General features: G+C 32.7%; 1 long non-coding RNA gene across 2 annotated transcripts; it reads right to left on the reverse strand.

Annotated features, from left to right (window-relative positions):
- Positions 1 to 5,833: 5,833 nt before the first annotated feature.
- Positions 5,834 to 18,893, reverse strand: LOC128204236 (uncharacterized). 2 transcript variants are annotated; one of them, XR_008256135.1, is made up of 3 exons: positions 18,820 to 18,893; positions 9,033 to 9,139; positions 5,834 to 8,135 (listed from the first exon to the last, which is right to left on the reverse strand). It is a non-coding gene; the product is annotated as an uncharacterized LOC128204236 (long non-coding RNA). The 2 variants fall into 2 exon arrangements; XR_008256134.1 differs by lacking the exon at positions 18,820 to 18,893 and adding an exon at positions 18,392 to 18,534.
- Positions 18,894 to 21,896: the final 3,003 nt, after the last annotated feature.

Below are 21,896 nucleotides of genomic sequence, written 5' to 3' on the forward strand. Positions count from 1 at the left end.
GTCGAGGTGTGAATTATAAGCTTAATATACGTTCAAGTATAACTCGCTATTATTTAATGTAATAACACTTGTGTTCTTTATATAATTTTCACTATTACTGTACCGGATCAATAATTTACATACGTTTTACAAATCATCCATTCATGTTGCTGTGTTTTTTAATGTAACCTAAATAAGTAATTAAACGGGTATTGATTTGAGTGGAGTTGAAAAATAGGTGGGGCATTTTCATGTCCCAATAACTGTCGTACGACCGCCCTCCAAGATTATTTGCTTTGTTAACAAAATATATATTAAGTGAAATACCATGTGCAATTTTTGTCAATGGTGATCACCTGATAAGAATATCTCTCGATTTGTTTAATAGTGAAGAAAATTAATATCAGAGTGTTTCGGCGCCAAGTCATTTGTATTTCAACGCCGAAGATTTTGTGCTTTTTTAACTAAACGTATAACATTCTTTATCCCCTCCGCCCTACAGAAAATGATGATGATGATGATGATGATGATGATGAAGATGGTGATGATTATGACGATGATGATGATTATACTTATAATGATTTTTCTGCTGTTGCTGCTGCTGCTGCTGCTGCTGCTGCTGATGATGATGATGATGATGATGATGATGGTATGATGATGATGATGATTATGATGCGATAACCAAAATCGACAGTTAAAAGCGACACAATAGTTGCATTTGCAATAACCTCAGAGGAAAAGTTATGAATGAACTTATTTAAAGCGATAACATGCGAGCACCAATACCGTTAACGAAGTCATTTTTGTATATTTACACATTTTAAAGAGAACCGTTTTTTTTTCTATTTAGCTTTTTTAAAATAACCACTTTATGCCTATTAACAACTGTCCACCTCCAACCCAGGAGATTACAAGTGTTCATTCAATTCAGCAAACCAATTTTTGTATAAAACACATGTTTCTCATTTTTCGGCCAACCGGTGAAGAAAAAAAGGCGGCACGGGTTTAGCTATTGTCAACTTTGTTTAAAATTGTTTTCTGGGCCGGATGCCTCTATTTGCAATAATAAGACTTGAGTTGAGTTGAGTCGAGTATGGTAGGAGAAAAAAACGAATGTTTTTGTAAGTTTCGGTACTTACATAACTGAAGAAGAGTCTTTTAATTGCATAATTTTCAATTATTTGCCGTTTAAAGATAACCGGGTTGCGCCTCTTGCATATTCGATTTCCGAAATAGGGAAATAAGAATATTTGATACCCGAAAAATTGGAACTACTGGGGCTTTCTTCCGACGTCTGTCGAATATCGCTGAGTAGTTATGATTTCTCGACACCAATATTATAGATTATTGCGCAAGATGTTATTTTTCAAGTCATTCCAATGTTGATGTCTTTTAACTATACCTCTTAAACGAAAAAATCTGCGTCATCTTTGTTTATTACATATGTGTGTGTGTGTGTTTTGTTCCGTGTACTTATATTGTTGTTTTGATACTATTTTATTGCAACGTTCATATTTGCCTAATATTCTTTTAGAACAGTTCATAGAATCATTTCAGTGTCATTGTACTTATGTAGAACAAATGTTATTGTTGTGATATTTCTTTGAGCACGTATATGTATCATAAGAAAAAATAGTATGGGCGTAGTTAACAGTTCGTATTGTTATCGTGAAAACATAATGACCTGGCCCAGTGTATTTTACATGCATGCACATAGAGACCAATTTCGATCCGGCTTTATAGCTAAATTACCAGTTTTTATTATTAACATAAATAAGTTGAATAATTGTACGAATAAGTCTGTAACCGACGCATGAAATCAGTTTACTTTATATTGTAATATGTATATCTACCTCTACTCACATGTATATGCGTTGAGCGTAAATAAAACTCGATACTATGTGCAGTGTAGCTGACCCTTTTTTATTAAGAAAATATTGCTGTATTAAGTAATATTCCTACTTCAGAGACCGAAAACTATTTGAAAAATGCAGACTTGTTCGGTCAAGAATGTACAAATGCTAGAAAAAGCTTATTTTGAAGTTTTAATTTTCAATTGTTTAATCGTAACAGAACGGATAAAAAAAGACTTACATTGTCAAATAGTAAAATATACAATTTTATTAAATAATAATAATAATAACAGCATCCGGTATAAGTTTGCAAATCCGGTTTACTTGCAAACTTAGTTTTTTTATTATCTTAGATATCAACTTCAAAAGCGACACATAGAAAGTTTGTCCATTAAATTAGAAATATTTTAAGTAAAATTAAAAAAAAAGTTTTAAGAAATATGAAAATTTTAATTCCAAAATTGATTTCTCCCGTTGGCCACCAATTGGATTTTAGGTCCCCCGCGGGGTTTTGGCAAACTCCAATTGGAGAATTTTCCATATGAGCCGAAACGGGGGAAAAAATCAGCAATTTGAAAAAAAATCAAATATTACAATTTGGAACAGAAAATTACATTTCTATTTATGTTTTGAGTACTAGAGTTATTAACTTTATTAAAATCTAAAAAAAATCAAAAATTATGATTTTGTAAAAACGGTTCTCCAATTGGAGAAATTTCCAATTGGAGAATTCCACAGTCAATTTCTATTGATAAAATTCACCAATTGGAGAATACAGAAGTTGGAGAACACAGAAGTTGGTGAAATCACCAGTTGGAGATTTCCACAGTATTACAGCTGCTGGGTTAAAAAAAGTTGGGATATGTACATGTCATCATATAATTGCTAATTAATTTAATATTGATAGAATATTCAAGAAAATAACAAATGCAAGATGTTAGTTGTTACCTGATTTCGCGTATACCATCGGCATTTTCAACTTGTGTGTAATCTAAAGCAGTTTTATTATATACAACTGCGTCAGATGTGTAGTTTTATTATTCCTTTTCAGAAAACTGTTTTATCAAAATGCATATTTCACTAATAAATCTAAAAAATCAAACTGTTTGCTTAATTTTGCATTTTCCAAAGATACTTCCTGGTGGTACTTGGTTATACTATTGAAATTTTAATCGACTTTAAGGTTAGAGAACACTGAATGTATTCCTTAAGACCACTCGGTCAAGGATTACCCGTGAAAGCGCAAGCACTTGCTTCAAACAGGGTCCTTTAATTATTTTTCAAAGCACCGATGAAGGGGTACAACTTTCATTGGTTAAATCTAACTAAAATAAACAAGCTCGATTTTGCTAAAGGTGATTAGCTGATAAAATCACTCTCTAGTCCGTTTCCTGGCTAGAAACTGTTACTGTGTCATTTTTGAGAGGCCATCCATGAGATAGTAGCCCTGGTAGGGATCGAACCCACATAGTCATGGGTAAGAAGCAGAAACCTACACCACTAAACCACTTTCATCCTTAAAGTACCGAGAGGCAGGCATCACGCGGCAAAGAGATCGAGCTAAATGGACCATGGAATGAACCCACGATTACGACTTCAATAGGCTACGCCTTAACCAATAGGCTATGGAGACGGTATTAATGCATGTACTCAATTGAAGATTCAGTGGGGGGGGGGGGGTCAGTCGTCCGTTTATACATTCTTAGTCAATATCGGGGAAAATACAATATTAAGATAAAAATGCCCTATTTCGGACTGTAAATTAGAGGAGTACACCTACCCCGGCCCAACATTTTAAGCCATTCAATTTCTGTTCTGAAGGAGGGGCGGATGTGGAAAGATTGAGCCAATGAGTTTCTGTAATCAGAATTGTTGTTTCATAATGTTATAGTTCCTTTAAACAGTTTAAACGTTTTAGGACATCGAAATAAACAGACGCATGTTCAGTTTAAACATACTCTGTATACAACGTTCTCGTACTCCAGTGCGATGATGCTATGCATTATATTTATCATCCGACCTCTGATGAACAGGAATGACGACGTTTAAAAGCTATTATTTATACAATTATGATCATCTGACTGACTATCTGCCAAAACTTTTCTGTTTAAAGAGACTCTCTCATGTTTTAACACCAGACATATTTTTTTCTCGTAATGCATCTGAACACTTATATTTATTTTACTCCTTGGTACTGAATTTGCAGAAATAATAGTAACCAGGTTGATATTCTTTTATACTTCAATTGCATTTTTAAAAAAAGATGGGAGCAAGCCCATGCCGGTGCAGATAACACATACTCGAAGATTATGTCAATCAATTGATTGTGCAACAGCCTTTTGTTGAATCGTGTTTGTAACGCATTTCAAAATTTTGGACTTCAAAGACTATATATTTTAGCACATATCAACATTTAGGGTTCCAGCCATCAATAGCTTAGCTTTAACACTTAGTTTGATTCACAATACTTTATTTCGTAATAACAAGCTATAAAATCCAAGTAAAAGATGCATTTTCAAAACCCTGTACGCTTCACTTAAATTCACTCAAATACTCAAGTGAGAAAGATTTAAAAAAGTATGTCATAAACATATCCCTTTAGCGGCTGAGGAAGCCGGTCCAAACCATTCACATACTAAAAAACTGAGTTTCTTAATATATAAATCTCTAATAAATTTGCCAAATAAAATTCAACATGGGTGAACAATTATAAAAAAAAATAACATATTTTATGTATTGCAACATATTTATAAAAAGATAAAGTCAATTGAATCAAATGAATATTTTCAACGTACTTTCTTTCCCGCGGTAAGTGGACTTTTCATCTTACTCCAACAAGTGATGAGTATGGTTGATTCTCTTGTGACTGAAATCAACATTTTTAAACACTTGGTGTATTTCAAATCTAGTCCATATAAACATCCCCTTTAGATTCTTTGACGATTGCATTTTCCATGGGAGATCACTGCGTAGGATAATCATACAAGTGTTGTTTAGCCACACTGTGGTTTCAATAATGTCAGGGGCGTAGCTACCCCTCTATTCATGTGGATTCATAAATGTGCTGGGGGGTTCGGGGGCATGCCCCCCTCAGAAAATTTTGAAAACCATGGTGCAATCTAGTGCATTCTGGAAAATAACCAGTTTTTGGATCATGTAGTCAAGTTCGCATACTGCTACTTCAGTTTTTTTTTTTTCAGAACCATGTTTTTTTCAGCCGCGTATTCACGTATAGGTGGCTACACGCCTGTATGTTGTGCATATGAATGTATAATTTGGTTTATATGATGCATCCTTAATGTAACACCTCCTTGCTGCTACACCAATAGAAACTTCATTGAATATTAGCAGTAAAAGAACTAGCACTGACGTTCCCAATTTTCGTCTGGGTCATTTAAATAATAGAAAACAAATTACAAGATAAACAAATTTGTTTTGACTTCTTTAATGAATTATATAAACACATTGTACAAACATATCATGACACTTTTAAACAAAAAGTATGGCTGTCAATTAAACAGTATGCTAGCTTTAAAGATTGAGGCAAACCATTGGAATTTTACAGCGGACTTAAAAAGGTGTATTTAAAGCTGCAATCTCACTAATTGATCGTTTTGACTACCGGCACTCTTTTATTGTTGGTCTATAAATAGACCATTTTTTTGCATAGACCCAATTTTAAGTGATATAAGACTTCTGAAATAAGATCAGATTGCATTTTGTCATATTTATGGCTAAAATGATGTTTTATGGGTATAGTAGCATTACGAACAATTTAATGTAAATGAACTTTTCGGCAGTCTTACCAAACATTTTTGATTGGTTCTATTGTGAATTATCTAATATGACTGAATTAAAGGAATGATAACCAAATCAGCTTTTGAGACAAAAATTTTAAAGTGTCTAAAATGACAATCTGTGAAAGTGCAGCTTTAAGTTTTGATCATTTACACATTGTTAAATTATAAATAACTGTTTAAAAGGTCTCATGTAAAAAATAAGATAATAATTTTCATACAAATATCTAAAATTGATTAAAATAATAAAGTACCATTAACATATTTCTTAATAGTGCTGTTTCTCAACTGACAAAACCATTCAAAGCCATCATTTCAACTATGAAGTTATTTTTAACTTTCAACTTTTTTATAGCATATATGCAACAAAATATACCAAAAATACAAGCCATGAACAATATGATTGTTCAACTTGCATTGTCCTTGACCTTTTAAAATGACCATTTTCCTGTTCTGTCTATTTGTAAGTTGTGCCCTGGGGAATGAAGTATGACTGTATGAATCACAATAAGCAATAAAAACACTAAAATAAATCCCCCATTACCCCTGTAATTTCTAATACAGCAGTAAAATCAAGCAATGTTCAAGATTGATTGTGCTGCCAAATCAAAAACATGTTTGCCAAAACATTTAGAGCTGCATTCTCACAGATATACCGTTTTAACAACTTTTGTTTTGTCTTGGAATGAGCAAATTTTTGCGTAAATATCAGCAAACCAATGGTAAAAGATTGCTGACAAAACATCAAATCCCAGATTTCATATTTCCTTCGAAGATTAATGTTACTAACGGTTTAAGAAAAGTGCATAAAACATCAATGTTTTAACTTAAATAAAAAAGTCTGCAATTGAATTTTTTGTCAGTAGTCTTATATTACTGGTTTCCATGCATTTTTCGCAAAGACTGGATGGTACCAATCCAAAACAAACAAGAGGCCCAAAAGGGCCTATGCTCTACTGGCTGGGTTTGTGTGGTCAACATCACTGTTTTCGAAAAGAACCAACCCCTTATGGGTATCTGAATACTCAAAACTGAAGACTGTATCATATTCGCAAGCATTTATTACAAAATAGCATTTTTTATACTATCAAGGCCCATCATCTAATAATTTCAAGGCCAATAATCCAGGAAACATGGGCAGATCAGGTTTTTGAAAGGAACTGAGCTCTAATGGATATACTGGACAAGTTTCATCAAGATACAATCAAAACTGAAGACTGTATCGTGTTACCGAGCAATTGTTTACTGACACACTATTTTTTTTTATTATCAAGGCCCATAATCTTGGCATGCATGGGCGGATCTGGCTGGTTTTCGAAAGGAACCGAGCTCATATGGATATGTAGATACTGTACAAGTTTCATTGAGATACAATCAAAAAGGCTGTATCATGTTAACGAGCAATTGCCTACTGACACACTGATTTTTGTATACTATCAAGGCCCATAAACTAGGCATACATGGGCGGATCTGGCTGGTTTTCGAAAGGAACTGTAGGCTGTATCATGTAAACGAGGATTGTTTACAGACGCACATACTACGTACACATTACCATCGCATAAGCTCTTCTGGCCTTTGGCCAGTAGAGCTAAAAATGAAAACAGTTGTCAAAACATCCAAAGTGTGAGAGTGCATCTTTAACATTTGAAAGTAACTCTGTTTGCCTCATGCCCCTAAACAAGGTTTAATCATATTATATGAGCAGTGGGCTTGTCCCTGTATTTTTTATTGTATGATTGCAGTAATGGATACTGGTCTCATTACCTTCTGACAATTTTTCATCAATTTTAAGGAAACAGAAAACACATATTAAGCTCATATAACGCTGTACAAATTTAATCTATTTCATTACGTTGAGAAATAGTCCCTAAAAATATTAATTGTGGAAACATATCTTATCTAAATACATACAGGAAATAGTGACATCATTTACCAATTTAGTATGAAAAATGCAGTTTCCTGATATTTGAATAGTGGTTCTTTATTTAAGCATCTCAATTCATTCAACATACACATAGTATGTATCAAGTTTCAAAGGAAACCAAATCATTGTAACAATTGTTTTCAAAGCAAATATTCACACTCTTGACAAACTTCTCTTCCTAGTTTCAACCTTGAGACTTTTTGATGAGTCTGCACCTTCCCTCCTCTTATACAGTGGCTTCAAGCAATAAAGCTAAAAGCTCAAGTTGAGCAGCTGGTGAACAAGACTGCTGTGTTGATAGTTAGTTGACAAACTGCACACTTGATGCCATAAATCATGTCCATCAACCTCTAGAATAAAGAAATGACGCAGCACAGAATTGATTTCAATTGGACCTCTCTGTACTTTCATCCCCTAAGGCCTTGTTGTAGTCAAAGACTATGTCTTAGTGTGCAGTGCGTGATCTCGAGAAGCCTAAATCTGCTCGTCTGAGGAAGTAAGTCTGGCAGAGTGTGAAACTCCTGTCTACTCATATGCTATACGCCTGTGATCTATGTCTTCTTGTTTGTGCCCAACCATCACCTGAAGAGAATTTAGAGGAAGTTAGTGCTTGATTACAAGTTAATGTGACAAAACAAGGTCTTTTATTTATGCCACCAAGATCTAGTATTCCAAGTGTCATATCTTGTATGTTAACTCAAAGCAATTGAGCATAAACTGTTTGGTAATTTATTTTAAGTCACTGCTTCCACTTATACTATCAGTAATATTGAACATGAACCGACTGACCCAAATATTATTCTAAATATTTTTATGTGCAGAAACCATAATCCTATTAACCCAAAAGTAATCCAATTATATGTCTTCACAAAACATTTTACAACAATATTTGTCAATTTAACTCAAATATTGATTGTTTTTTTGTCAGAAAAACACAGAGATGGCCCTATATATATTGCTCACCTGATTTGAGAAAGGATTCTAAATTAGTTATTGTTTGAACACTTACTAGACACTTTCGGTCTGACTTTATAATGCAGCTGGTGAAAATATTAAATGTCCCTTTATAATGGGCTTACAAAAACATAAAAAAAAATGTATTTGTTTAAAAATTACAAAGGGCCATAATTCTTACAAAATAAGTTTGTATTGAGCAGAATAAAAAGGCTTTGCCTAAAATACAACCTCAGAACTATATTTACAAGTAAAACAAAAAAATCTACAACTTGAAATATGTTTGCTATATCTGGTTTTGAGAGAGAATGATCAGAAGAAAACATCACACATTCACAATCATATTAAAAAATAATTTAGTTTTTTTTTTTTAATAAATTCTATTTCAAAAACACTGCAAAAGACAAGACACTTACATTCAATTTCTTGATTTAATACATTGATGATTATCAATTCTCATGAAGCGAGATGGGTCTTACACTCTAACCAGTGCAACTTGCATGTTCTTAGTTGCTCAGTTATTACCTTTTTTAAATTTCTCCTCTTGATCTGAGCCACGCCAAAATGATGGGAGATGCTTTTGTTGTCTTTTCCATCAGAAAGTATAGCACCTCTGTGTTTCTGTTTATCTCCTGAAACAGTAATAGTTTATTAATAATAATAACAATAATAATAATTAGTGACTTTTATTGGAATTATTTTCACCGCTTGTGCCTTGCACATTGGGGAACAAAATTGACTCTCGGAAAAATACAAATTGGACAGGCCAACATCGATAATATATTGGTAAAATATACATATTTTATTTATAACAGTATGCAGTTGTTGTTTTTTCAAATCCTACATAATTATATTATCAATGATATTTCATAATACAATATAAGTTATATAAAAATTGAAATAACACGGCATAGTTGTTGACAAAACATGAACAAATAAATGTGTAAGACTACTACTTTATGGGGTGTAAATAACTCAGGGCTATATTTCACTTTAGGGACATTTGAACACTTTTGGTGAAGATCCACTACCACACCCACTAATCCCCCCCTTCTGAAACCATATTTTTTATGGATCAACATATGGTAAAGGAATTTGACAGATGGTAACCTTAGGAACATTTCTGTGACATTATTTTGAAAACAGGCCAGCAGGATCTGAGGAGAAGATTTTTCCATTTAGACATATAGCGAAAAGTAGCTCCGCACCCTACAGCAAGTTTTTTTATGAATCAATATCCGGTGAAGAAAATTCATACAGGGTATTGAAACATTTTTTTTGCTTCATATGAAGATAACTTAACTAGCTCTTCATCATACTAAATAAAAATTAGCACAGTCTATGCCGCACACACAGAGCCCCGCATTTGATCTTTTACCAAAGTTTGATTGAGAGTTTAGTTTCTTGGCACACTATGACAAGTCTTTACAGGTATATTAAAGCTGCACTCTCACAGATTGATCGTTTTGAAAAAGTTTTTTTTTTATCTTGGAATGAGCCACTTTATGCGAAAATGAATGGAAACCAGTGATATAAGAGTGCTGACAAAAAATCAGATCACCGATTTTAATTTAAAAAATGGATACTTGTGCATTTTTCTTAAACTGTTAGTAATGCTTTATGCCATTAAAATTAGTTTAGTCAGATCTTATGTCAGCAGTCTTATATCACTTATAGCAGATATTTTGGCAAAAATTGGCTCATTCAAAGACAAAAAATAAAAGATTTGTCAAAATGGTAAATCCGTGAGAGTGCAGCTTTAAAGTGTTTGAGAAAAGTAATCATCTTATCAACACCGGTAAGAAAACAAATACAGGGCTCTTTGCAGCTGTATAGTCTGTCCTTAAGTTAATTCAAAATGGTGAAGAAAAATAAAAGTTGTCTTCTGTTTTAACTTTTAAGTCATTCAAAGGAATATTGCCTACTGTTGCAGCATTTGTGACTGCACATATCATGTGATATACACACACTGATATATAACAAAACCAAGTTCATTTGTCTCAGTATTTGCCAATTTTGGGCTTTCACTTCTTGAACATGTTTTGAGTTTTAGTGATCTGAATAGGCTAATGTTTTTTATGACAATGATGCAGGTGATCTAAAACATATTTTTTTCATCAAAAGATCTAGGAATGAACAAATTTTTTTTGTGTGAAAAAACAACAGTTCAATTCATTTTTTTATGTAATTTAGTTAAAAACAAAACTTATTTAAAGTAACTATATATATATCTCTATATAATTCTATTATTTATTCCACAGAATATATTCCAACAGCAAATTTTAATGATATGCTTTTTTCAACCATTCCAATTTATTTTGTCAATAAGATCATTTAAACTATTAGCAGGCAAATTGACTATATTTAATAAATATCAGTAGGAAAATGACCAACTAAGATCTTAATTATACACAGTAAAGACAGTTACCATGACAATACTTGGTGCTTTTAGATGAAGGCAAAGATAACAGTCAGAGAGTTGCTACTGAAAAATTTCTTATCAAAATTTGATCAGGGTCAGTAGCCTTCAATGATATATTGTCATGGACCTATAAACTATGGTTTATAGGTCTGTGATTTATGTATATTGAATTAAAAATAAATAAAAATGTACATTCATTTTACTATATTCTTCTTTATATCTTAAATTCTGAACAATACAATTTTATTGTTTTATATGTCAGTGAATGCATGACTTGTGTTCTTTTTTAGTTGCTAAACTTTTAATACTAACATGCCACACATATATATTAATGTTTTATGCAGTTTTCTTAAATCGTTAGTAAGGCTTAAGCCATTAATTATTAATTTCTGACCGAAATATGCCAATCTTTGATGTTACCTTTTGTCAGCAATCTTCAATCATTGATTTGCAGATCTATATTTACCAAAAATTTGCTTTTTCCAAGACAAAAATAAAAAAAAACAGTTGTAATATTGGTAAATCTGTGAGAGTGCAGCTTTAATTTATTATAATTTGGCGATTAATTCACGTTTACATATCATATATGTGTTTCAAGAAATGGAACTTGATTGGATATTTTAAATATCAAAATATATATTTGATAATCCTATTTGAGTGTCAACAATTATTAAAGTGTGTCAACGTTAATATACCATCCTCCACAGCTCCAACCCTGAAGAACACTCGCACAATATTGTCCCCCACCGCCACTAAGGAAAGTCCCAATAAAATTTAAAACATATTGACCTTAAAACTACTTGTGAATAATAATTTATAATTAATATACTGTCATTTAAACCTTAAAGTTGTTGAAATTATAATAGCTGCATTTTCCACATACTGATAAGTCATTTAAATAGCATAATTCTAGGCACCACCATACTTGTAAGTTTTCTTTTTCTAAGTCTAAATTTAAGTTACTATGAAATGGCCTTATTTATTGCTTTTCCTATGTATTGAATGACTTCGTTCTTTGAAAAAAGGCCTTTTCATTGTTTTTATGATCCTTGTGGGAAACAGTGACACCATTCTGTGTATATCATAAACTTGTCAGACACTTTTAAATGTCCCCACAGAAGGACTGCAGAAAAAACCTTGACACTACCTAGTACAGAAAAGATGCTACACTAAATATTAAAAGTTGTAAATTTCTGGTTCTCAAGCTCTTCAAATTTGTTTAAATTATTACATATAGCTCGATATTTTTAGAATCATTCAATTTTTAAATTATTATCAAAGTGAAGAGTTTGATAAAGATTTAATTTAATACTTTCAATCAATAGCCTTTTTGATACTATAAAATCTATTACTTTACTTATTTTTCCTCCAGAAACCATTCCCTTATATTATAAGAAATTGTTCAATGAGGGTATGATTAAGTAAAATCTCCTATTATAAAGAGTACCATATATATTCATAAAAGAAACACAACTTTCACTGCACTACAATTAAAAAGACAAAGCATTTGCAAAGCAAAGTAGAACATTAGGTCTCTGACTAACTGATACATTCACTTAATCATATGACTGAAAATTTTCTTTCTAAAATTTCTTTTTCTCAAGTTCTTCAACTTTCTTTAAAAATTCTAAAATGGAAAATATGACATATATATATCTTTACTTCAAGAATAAAAAAATAAATAAATAAAATCTTTTTCAGGTAAAGAGTATGATTTAGATTTGAATTTTAACAACTTTTTTTATGTAAAATGTATTATTTTTCATTGCCTTCATTCTTAAAGCAAACCCCTTAAATTTCCATTTCCAAAATCTCCAATTATAAAGAATTCCATATTCATTACAGAAACACTGTCTGTTTGACTATTAACTAGTCTAATAAATAAGCAAAGCAATTATTTAAACATAAAATGATATGATGATGTAATAAGAAATGCTAACAGCAATACGGGATTTTATTTACATTTAGAAATGGGATCAAAGATGACACTTGACATTCTAAATGAACGAGAATGCTTAGAAAATATACAGAAATATGGAAGAGTTTTGTTTCTTAATGACACAAATTCAAAGTAATGTTCCTTTCTTGATTGGGTGGGACTAATTTAGCTCCGCCTAAAAATTGTTTTGTCATCAGATTAGGTATAACACACAATGTGATTGGATCAAAATCCTGATATATAATAAACTCTGAATGGAGGCATCCAATCAAAATCTAGTAATATTTCCATTTGTTTCCAATTGATTGCACCATCAGTGATTTACACAGTCAGTGATTTATGGCCTTTTAACTTGTAATGGTCAAGTGGCAAGTGCATATATGACTTATGTTAAATCATGTTTTAAGAGCTAATTAGAATTTTAAAGTCTAAGCTATGTGACAGAAAATTAATACCAAAATCTTTTTTTGAATTGTAGTAACTGATTCTTTTGCATTTGATGAGGTCAGACATTTTAAGATATATATAATATTCAGTGGATATGTGTTGATCAAGCATTTAATAACATGCCACAAAGCAGAATATTTATGAGGTCATTTTTTTTTTACTTCAGACCCTGGGGCAAGTTTGGAGAGTTGCACAGAATGCTTAAAGAACTTAAGTGTTGGGAATCAGTTCCTGTTTGCAGTGTGTGTAAACCACGTGATAAATTGCGTCATAAATGCTACGTCAGAAGGCAATATTTTGATTTAAAACAAGAGGGCCAAATGGCCCTGAATTGCTCACCTGTCATATATTGCACAGATTTTTTATATTATTTTTCATATATAACACATATAGAGAAAACCCATCAGCCCCAGGGTGTGGCCAATTTTGACCCCAGGGCCATAATTTGAACAAACTTTGTAGAGGTCCACTAGACGATGAATCATGCCAAATATCTAAGCTCTAAGCCACGTAAGTTCAGAGGAGATGATTTTTGAACTTTTCACTATAAACATATAGAGAAAACCCATGACCCCCCAGGGGCCGGGGCCAATTTTGATCTCAGGGCCATAATTTGAACAATCTTTGTAGAGGTCCACTAGACGATGAATCATTCCAAATATCTAAGCTCTAGTCCAAGTAAGTTCAGAGGAAAAGATTTTTGAAGTTTTAACTATAAACATATAGAGAATACCCTAACCCCCCGGGGCGGGGCCAATTTTGACCCCAAGGCCATAATTTGAACAATCTTTGTAGAGGTCCACTAGACGATGAATCATGCCAAATATCTAAGCTCTAAGCAACGTAAGTTCAGAGGAGATTTTTTATTTTTTTTACTATAACCATATAGAGAAAACCCATGACCCCCCAGGGGGCGGGGCCAATTTTGATCTCAGGGCCATAATTTGAACAATCTTTGTAGAGGTCCACTAGACGATGAATCATGCCAAATATCTAAGCTCTAGTCCAAGTAAGTTAAGAGGAGAAGATTTTTGAAGTTTTAACTATAAACATATCGAGTATACCCATGACCCCCCGGGGCGGGGCCAATTTTGACCCCAAGGCCATAATTTGAACAGTCTTTGTATAGGTCCACTAGACGATGAATCATGCCAAATATCTAAGCTCTAGTCCAAGTAAGTTCAAAGGAGAAGATTTTTGAAGTTTTCACTATAAACATATAGAGAAAACCCATGACCCCCCGGGGCGTGGCCAATTTTGACCCCAAGGCCATAATTTGAACAATTTTTGTAAAGGTCCACTAGACGATGAATCATGCCAAATATCTAAGGTCTAGTCCAAGTAAGTTCAGAGGAGAAGATTTTTGAAGTTTTAACTATAAACATATAGCAAATACCCATGACCCCCCGGGGTGGGGCCAATTTTGACCCCAGGGCCATAATTTGAACAAACTTTGTAGAGGTCAACTCGACGATGAATCATGCCAAATATCTAAGCTCTAAGCAACGTAAGTTCAGAGGAGATTTTTGATATTTTTTACTATAAACATATAGAGAAAACCCATGACCCCCCGGGGGCGGGGCCAATTTTGACCCCAAGGCCATAATTTGAACAGTCATTGTAGAGGTCCACTAGACGATGAATCATGCCAAATATCTAAGCTCTAGTCCAAGTAAGTTCAAAAGAGAAGATTTTTGAAGTTTTCACTATAAACATATAGAGAAAACCCATGACCCCCCGGGGCGTGGCCAATTTTGACCCCAAGGCCATAATTTGAACAATTTTTGTAAAGGTCCACTAGACGATGAATCATGCCAAATATCTAATCTCTAGACCAAGTAAGTTCAGAGGAGAAGATTTCTTAAGTTTTCACCATAAATATATAGAGAAAACCCATGACCCCCCGGGGCGTGGCCAATTTTGACCCAAGGGCCATAATTTGAACAATCTTGGTAGAGGACTATTTGGTGATCCTAACTACCAAATATCAACGGCCTAAGCTTTGTGGTTTGGGAGAAGAAGATTTTTAAAGTTTTTCCTTTTGGTTGCCATGGCAACCAGAGTTCTGCATGGAATTGAATTCTTTGAACAACTTTGATAGAAGACCACCCAAGGGACATCCCTATGAAGTTTTATTAATATTGGCCAAGTGGTTAAGGAGGAGATGTCTTTTAAGTAAATTGTTGACGGACGACACACAATGCATGCCGGACAAAAGGCGATCACTAAAGCTCACCTTGTCACAAAGTGACAGGTGAGCTAAAAAGACTTTAAGCAAAGATAACTTTACTATTTCTTCACCATTTTAAATGAAACAAAGCGCAGTCTACGCCACCTACGGAGCCTTGCTTTCGGCCATTTACCAGAGTTTGATTGCGAGTTTAATTGCTTTAAACACTTCGACAAACCTTTTCACAATATGGCCGTCGGACGGAGCACTGTCAAAACATGATTTAGAAAACGGGCGAAGCGTTTGATGAAACTAATGACTTTATCAAATGTCGGTAATAAAACAAATGCGGGGCTCTTTAAGCGGCATAGACTGCCCTTTGTTTCATTTATAATGGTGGTGTAAAAGAAAAGGTATCTTTAATTTAAGTGTTCATTTTAAGCAAAATGTTGCCTTCCGATGTAGCATATATGACGTAATTTATCACGTGGTATACACACACTGGTTTGACTATTGGTAATCAGTTCCACTCACGTTGCTGTTTATTAATAGAAGAAATATTTGTTGACAATACCTGGTACCGTACTTGTAATTTTATTCTTGTACAAAAACTCATCATCCTTTACTCTACTTATGTTAGGTAAAGGATTGAAAATATCTAGTTAGGGTATTTTATGGAATTATTTTTACCACCTGTACAATACAATTTGGGAAAAAAAGTCGACATTGGGAAAAATACAAAATCAGGCTTAAATATCTAATTTAGATTTTAATGGCAAAATATATCATCGAAATTGGAGTTCGGGATGAACAAGCCTGAATTATTACTCTATTGCTTGGCATATTTTTTTTTTCAAGCCCTGCTATATTAAATTCAGAATTAGAACAAGCCCCGATGACATAATTTTCACCAGTGCAGGATTGTGGGCTTGTGCTAAAATATTCTATATACTACATGTTTTAAAGATTTTTATGCATATATTATTTTGTTAATTCATAGTAAGTCTTTTCAAGATTTTTTATTCATTAATGTTATGAAATCTCCACTTATCAAATTTGGAAAACATAAAATATGGTGAAAAATGGACAAGTTTTCACTAGGGAAGAAGGCAGTAAGGCAGTAAATTTCACCAAAAAAACCCACTATTAATGTTGTTGTTGCTTTAGCCATATTGTTAATGATTACAACTGAACAAAATTGACAAGATGAAAGAAGAAAAACTGATTTCAGGAACATACCAGTTATTTTTTCATTATAATTGATCATCAGAACATCACTAATTAGTATAGTCTATCTATATCATTATTAAAAAAAAAGAACATGGAAATTATATTGATATAGTATATGAAAAATATTACTTGAAACTTAATGAAATCTCAAAACGCTGAAGTATAAGCAATAGTATTGTGCCGAAGATCAGTTATAATCGACAATTGATCGGAAAGGCCTTCATCAGCGACAATCGATAGTGAAATTTGAACAATCGATTATAGAAACAAGAGACGTAACCACTACCGACTACCAGTTAAAAGATTGTCTTGAAAATATATTTTGTTTCTGGTCAATACATGTTAATGTTGAAATGTTCATGTGGTACTATGTTGTGTTATCTAGTTATATTATCATGTCAGTAGCTCACTACAGTACCTTATTACAAATTTTCTTTGTAATTTAACTGCAAAAGGATTGGTTCTCAACATCACACTTTTGTGGTTTTAAAATGTTACCGGTATTGTTTACTTCTTAAATCATGTAATAATTTAGTTTTCTCAGTTTTCTGAAAGAAAATGTTCTTGTAAAACACAGAATATTCAACTGTTTGTTTTACTTGTTACTGACTGATTATCAAAACGAAATTGATATTTTTCTTTGTGTTTACTTTACACATGTATTCAATACCGTACACAAAATTTAGAGCCTGCAGTCTCATGATCTGTAATAGTAACTTGTAAACACTAAAGTATAGTTGCGTTCTGAATATATAATGTAATTTATACAAATAAATGTACAAATAATATTGTAAGGGAACATTTTTTCTTAAACTGGTTCATGTAGTTTATCTATATGCCTTATATATGATGACCTAAGATAGTTAAATAATGATTAAAACGATTAATAATCGATCATTGATTGTTTTCATAAACCGATTATCTATAGTAATATTTCAGTCCGATTCCCAACACTAATAAGCAATAAAAACAGTCAATTGTATATATATAATATATATCAACATCTACAGATACTTAGCCATAAGTTTTCAATTTTGGATAAAATTAACAAAATTAGAATTGCATACCTTCTTGAGTACATCTGTTTAATAAAATGAATAATTTTCCTTTATCATTAAGTAAAACAGTTTTTAATTGAAGGATTAAAATTTTGAGCTACTAATTGCATTACCATAGATCTACTCAAATTTTGACACTTTTTAAAGAATAACCAATAATAATTTCCAAATCTTCAAATGTAAAAGATCTACAGCATTCTTCCAAAATGGAAATATTTCATACTTGACTGAGTTCTTATTGAAAAATTGTCCTGAGGTAAAATGGTATTATTAAAACATGTGCTAACAATATTCCCAAATAATTTGGTACAGTATGACAAACAAATAAGCACATGATTGTGAAGAATCACTGTTTCTATGTACAATTGACTGGTGCAATAGTTAGCAATAGACTTGGCGTCAATTGAATTTAGTTTGAAGGATAAACAATAACACTTTTTTAACACTTTTTTACCTTTTTTTTTCAAAAAAATGATTGCAGTCAATTGTAACCATGAACTCCCCAGGTCCGGGGAATAGTGGGATTTTCGGTTCAGCCAACCCCGGCTTTATAAAGCTACAATAATTAGCAATCAGGGATACTTTTTTATTATTTTGACATTTGTTATTAAAGTTAACCTGGGAGGAAAAGTGCGCCCGGTGTGGGGCTCGAACCCACGACCGCCGGAACACTAGCATGGCGCTCTAACCAACTGGGCTACCCGGGTGGGCGGCTGGTTCTAACCGACACTAACTACATTATGTAAGGATATCCCTGTCTCGAGTCTGCCATAGTCTAAAAATCTTCAAAAGACTGAAGGCCATTTAGGTGGACTAACCCCCGCTTAAATTCCTTCCCTGCAGGAATGAACTGATGGGAAAATGTCCTCGCACCAAAGGGAACCTAGGTTACGCCCATTCCCGAGGAAATTTTGCGGGGAAAAAGCAGACAAAGCTTTGCGGAGTAATGTCACTATGTGGGGGGGGGCATACCTGTGCGTGATCAAAAATAACAAACAATTCTTATCATTTAAACCATCATGAAAACAAACGGCATTTAGACTTACCATACAGTTGTCTTCAATAAGTCCATAGCCCAAAATTTTATGATTGTCCATTTCAATCCATTTTTTACGGTCGGCCCAGTTGTCTATCCTAAATTATGATCGGACCTGCTTGAGGCCATCATAATTATTAATGTCGTTCATCTTTGTCGTGATATTTTTTTTTACTTTTATGTTATAAAAGGAATGGCAATATTACTATATTATAGTATATTCCATACTTTTTTAGGAGTCTATCATGAACTATTTTAATGCAATGTTTATAAATACGTTGAAACTGTTGTCTATCACAGATTATTTAGCTTGACGAAATAGGCTATTGAGCAAACAGATTTTAGGCTTAAAAGTATCACGTTTATGAAACTGTTGTCCGCATCTCAATAATATGTACCTTTTAATACGAAGTTGTTAGTGTCTATCAAAGAAATATTTTAATTGATATTTATGTATGTCATACAAAAATAACCCTATCATATACCATTTCTTTTATGGACATTTGAAGGTACATATTAACAAAATCAATTGATATATTTTAATTTTTGCATCAAATATGTTCTTTGATAATATAAAGAAAAGTACATTGATCAAACAAGTGTAAGTGAGAAAGAAATAGAATTGGCTTCAATTGCCAATCAATAATTTCTGCTCACAGTCTGCAGTCTATCACAGATCAATGAGCAATTGCAATGACCAACAGTTAACACAAACGCTTCCGTGGGAGGGGGGATGGCACACCCGGCACATGCCCCATCACTAAAGTCTTCAAAGTTTGCATTCTATCTCAAAGGAGTGGAAATTAATAAACTACACCTTTCAAATGCCATCATGTGCAGGCGATGTGAACTCATAAAAACAACAAATTCAAACAGCGCAACTTCCTTTAATTATGTCCTCTTGATGTTTCTTCATCCGTATATAAACAACAGTTTCCACGTCTTCCAACAATTTCCAATACTGGTGAAAATGTATCCATCATCCGTGTGATATTTGCTGAAAACAAGAAAAGCATACATGCCATAAAACTGAGAAAAAAGTTATTTTCTCCAGTCTTGTAGCAGAACGCAATCCTTGAACATGTGCAAGATATGCCATGAAGTCAATATCACCACTACTTGAAGGCCACCGATGTGTTATGTTCACTTGTATGTCCTTCTGATGTCTTCACAAATTGCTTACGTCTAGCGGACCCTTGGGGGGAGGGGTACGCCCCTTAGGTATGTCCTCTCTTGGGGAGCGGAGTACGCCCCTTAGGTATGCCCTTTCTTGGGGAGCGGAGTACGCCCCTTAGGTATGCCCTTTCTTGGGGAGCGGAGTACGCCCCTTAGGTATGCCCTCTCTAACGTCTATTCCTGAACTCTCCCCTGCTTTTAAGATAAACTTTCATAACCAGTATCACTTATTACCTTATTATTATAATAAAATTCATTAAACTTATCTTGAAGCCATATGATGGCAGATAAACAATGGTTAAAGTTAAATGAACAGTAATGTTCATTTCTATTTTTTTTTATTGATAAGATTAATCCCAGTATGAAAGATTCATTTTATATTAGAAAATAAATAAAATATATATGGTTAGGAAAGACAATTAAGAAAACCATGTTTTATGATAGACAATATTTTTTATGTAAATGATAAATAAGAAAAAATATTCTTATTGTCTATCATGAAATATATATTTCTTATTGTCTATCATGAAAAATATTTCTTACTGTCTATCAAGAATTGTTTTTATTATTGCCTATCATGAAATATTTTTCTAACTGTCTATCATAAATATTATCATATTTTATGATAGACAATAAGAATTTTTTTTTAATATTTCTTATTGTCTATCATGAAAAATATTTCTTACGGTCTATCATGAATTATTTTTATTATTGTCTATCATGAAATATTTTTCTGTCTATCATAAATTTTAATACATATGTTTAAATTAAAATATTTCTTATTGTCTATCATGAAATTTTTTCTTATTGTCTATCAGGAATTATTTTCATTATCATCTATCATGAAATATTTTTCTTACTGTCTATCATAAATTTTAATAAATATATTTTATGATAGACAATACGAAAACAAATTATACATAATTACAGTAAAGCAAAAACCATGATTGACTGTAAGAAACTTACTACTTGTGTTTTCATGTAATTATAGGACAAATAAGAAAAATATAAATAATTCTTATTGTCTATCATAAATTTAAAAAACAACAACATATTTTACGATAGATAATAAGAAAAAATCTGGATAAACAGCTAAAGTTCAACATTTCAAGAATAATATTTTACGATAGACAAGAGGAACTGCGTTGATCATGAATGATAGATAGTATGACAAATAAGACCACTTTTTATGCTTCAACTATAAATTTTTCATAATTTGTTTTCAAGATAGACACCAAAAATGTGTTTCTCCTTTGTTGACTTTCGTCTATAAACTCGAAGTTAGAGCAATATTAAAACCATTACCAAGATTTCCAAATCCTTTAGGCGAAGACCATGACAAAAAACGAGTTGTCGTTTCAATTTCATGTGTTCGAATCGCATCCAGAGCCTCCAATAAACTTTTTTGCATGGTCGCCGCCATGTTGTATCACCTAAAACGACCAATTTACGGTAGTCGAGCTACTTTACATTACTTTACAGTATATTAATAATTGTGATGCCCAATAAGAGGTCGTATAATAATCTGAGATAGACAATAGCATCGACGATTTTTTACACGAATGTTCGTCTGAGGTCACCGGAGTAGGTCCTACTTGATTTGATGCTAAACCGGTTTAAGAAAATGTTCGTCTCCTACGCAGTAACCTCCCCTACTGTACAGTAGCAAATATAAAATCCATCACAAAATCTTCGCCTAACTCTCATAAATGTGATTTAAAAATATGTTAATATTTAATCAACGTGTTTAACGATATTCATCTTTGAAACATTATTACAGTATCTTTATCCTCCATTCACAAACACGTAGACATGATATTGATATGCAAAGTACATGCGTATATTTGATAAACGAACAAAAACATGCAAACAGGTAGCAGGATGAAACAATATGAACAATATCATTCCTAA

The sequence above is a fragment of the Mya arenaria genome, chromosome 10 (genome assembly GCF_026914265.1).
Source record: "Mya arenaria isolate MELC-2E11 chromosome 10, ASM2691426v1".
In the NCBI taxonomy this organism is placed as follows: Eukaryota; Metazoa; Mollusca; class Bivalvia; order Myida; family Myidae; genus Mya; species Mya arenaria.